The sequence below is a fragment of the Anneissia japonica genome, unplaced genomic scaffold, assembly GCF_011630105.1.
Source record: "Anneissia japonica isolate Jap-2015-1 unplaced genomic scaffold, ASM1163010v1 scaffold287922_len478547_cov175, whole genome shotgun sequence".
NCBI classification, from domain to species: domain Eukaryota; kingdom Metazoa; phylum Echinodermata; class Crinoidea; order Comatulida; family Comatulidae; genus Anneissia; species Anneissia japonica.
This window is the reverse complement of record NW_022692572.1, coordinates 254,244-257,522: the sequence shown is the minus strand read 5'-3', so window position 1 is coordinate 257,522 and position 3,279 is coordinate 254,244.

Below are 3,279 nucleotides of genomic sequence, written 5' to 3'. Positions count from 1 at the left end.
CATTTAGAACATGCGGAAAGTAATGTTTTAATGTATTCATAACACCAATGTTTTTTTGATATAATATTTGTAATACTATTAAGATGGGATTGCCAAGATAATTTGAATTCTAATGTAATGCCAAGGAATTTTGTGTCCGAGCATTTATAAAGGTTTCTATTCTTCAGAATCAGTACTATATACTATTCAACCAGCGAGCGTATTTTTTGCATTACAGAATGGTTACGTTTTTTATCGGAAGGGCGTCATATCATGCGAGAGGCCCTCTCGCGGCAGTGTGTGAACTGCCTATGTTGTTAATAATACTTACAGGTAATAATGGGGTGGGGGCGGGGGATGCTTGCGATGCCAATTTCGACTTGCAGAAGACGGCTTTTTCTAAACATTATATATATTTATCTAATATGTAACTTTTATACGAGTATATTTACGAGTATTATTTTATTTATTTTTTGCACACATTACATTTTGTAGTGTTAGTGAAGACGATTATATACTATTTAGGTAAAATATATTCTTATGTGTATAAGCCTATGCAGGGGGCGTATCCAGAAATGTCAGAAAAAAGCGGGGGCCAGAAGTGGGGCCTGGCCCGAAAGTGGGGCTGATGGAGACAACGCTACCCTAGTGCGTCCGACGACATGCCCCCAGGAAATTTCTTAATGGCTTGTTTATACAATGTAGGCCTATCTAAACATTTATCAATAACGAAATTTCACTTGCATTTAAAACAGTCCTATTTTATTATATCGAAATACATTCATACAGGGAGAAAACTAATACAATACAGTACTGCACTGAGGTGGATGCAGGGGTGCAAATGCATTAAGAAAAATAAATGTTTTATTTTATTGTTGATATGAATTCACGGTAAGATTTTTTAGGTATGTAGAGGTCTACATTCTCAAAATTTTCACACCTGAGCCCCAACCGTGGTGGGGCTCAGGTGGTGTCGACTCTTACGCACCCCCTACCGCCAAATTCTACATCCGCCCCAGCTGCATTAGGCGTTTATTTTTACTGTAAATTAATGTATAATTATACTCAAATAAACGGCCCTTAATTTCACTGTAAAGACTTACTGATCCTAAACAGGTTGGAAAAAATGTACTCTACTAGAGTAGAATGTGTTGAGAATGATGTTTCTTCAATTAGTGTGCGTTTTTTTCGAGAGAGGCGTTTATTCCAAATGAGGCTAGCTTTGGAGGAGGTATTTGAGAAGACGTTTATTTTAAGCGCGGTGTTTATTCTAATAAATACGGTATAATAATATTTAAAATAGCTAATATAATGTTTATGATAAAAAATAATAATAATAATTAAAAAATTATTTTAATAGTATCTATAATGTAATTAATAATAATAATAATAATAATAATAATAATAATAAAACTAGACTTACTATGTCTGTTTGAACAACAGAACATAGGGCTTTTCCCCATTGCTTTAATGAGAAATGAGGTTGAAATTGCAACAAAAAGAAAAGTCGTTAAAAGGTATAAAGTAAAAAAAACACGGAAAACCAATATAATTTTAATGAAGTGGGAAAAATGAAGTGAAAAAAAAAAACGCAAACCAAATTCACTGCGACGTTATTAGTGAGACTTGAACTATTGCCGCAATGGTAATGGCGAGGTACATTGTGACTCGCTTTAGAAAACGCAAATTGCGTTTAAATAATTTAATCAACTGTCAACAAAAAATCCTTAAAAGGTCCTCATATCCACACCCTACTGCGGATCATCACCAAAATCGGATCATTTCTTCATTTCACCATGAATAAACTATTCTGCGTGTCATTTTTATCCATCTGTTACTGGCACGTAAGCAATTTAAATGACCCTCAAGTTTACACCCTAACCTGGATCGTCCCCTCACATAATAATATCTTCCTTGTAACTTAGATTAAACTTTTCCGAAAGTTTCATTGGGATCAGTTGACCCGTTGTTGAAATATTTGGTGTGGGACTTTTTCCTTTCAATGGTCCACATATTCACACCCTATACGCCGGATCATGACACAAATTCAATCATTCCTTTACTGGACCTTTACAAACTATTATAGAAAGTTTCATTTACACCCACTAAAAACTTTTTATAGATATTTACGTCATTCAGATCACTTGATCAATTTTCGAAATAGTGGTCCTTTAAACGGTTCTGAGATCCACACCATACTGCGGAGGAATTAGTTTTCATCGTAATATAGAATGTTTTATTTAGATCCATTGGGTATTTTTAATGAGATATTTAGGTCTGGGTCCTCAAAAATTGAAAAGACCTTCAAATTTACACCCCTGGATCGTCACTAACACATAAAAAATTCTTCCTTGTAACTTGATTAAACTTTCCCGTAAGTTTCATTCACATCTACTGACCGTTTTTTGAAATATTCGGTGTAGACTTAAATCATTAAAAAAAACCAATGGCCTTTCCCAGTACTGCTGGGAAAAGCCAATAATAATAATAATAATAATAATAATAATAATAATAATAATAATAATAATAATAATAATAATAATAATAATAATAATAATAATAATAATAATAATAAAATTACAATTATAAATAATAGGGCCTAATAGGGTTTTGAAGGGTGTTGAACTCAAATCTGCTGTATGCCAAGCTCAAGAATGATGGGAAAGCCCCCAAATCCAAAATAGCCGGAAAAATGGCCGCTAAATTTAAATATTGGCAATTACTCCCACAATATTTTACATAGAACAACAATTTTAAGTCTATACTATCATTTGAAGGGTCAGATATACAGTGGAACCATGCAAATTTCAAATCGGCCAATAGGAGATACAGCAGTCCAATGTGGCCGCCGAAATGGCTTCCAAGTTTGAATATTGGCCATAAATCCCACAATATTTCAAATAGAACAAATATTTTGGGGTCTATACTATCATTTGAGGAGCCGAGGCATACAGTGGAACCATGCAAATTTCAATTTAGTCCGTAATATTTCACAGTGAACAATAGTGTTATAAGATAGGCGTACTATAATTTGAGAGGTCAGCACATACAGTAGCACACCACCAAAAGTAAAAGTCAACCACCACGATGGCCACCAAAATGGCCGCCAAATGATAATATTGACCACAGCTACCATAATATTCCAAATGAAACAATAGTTTTTTAGCCTGTATTATGAATTTAGATGGCAGAATATACAGTGACAACCAATTGCAGAAATCAAAAATTGCAATTTTTAGGTGTATTGAGATGTCCTGAATTTAATCTGCATTATGCCCAAGCTAAAGATATCTGAAACTT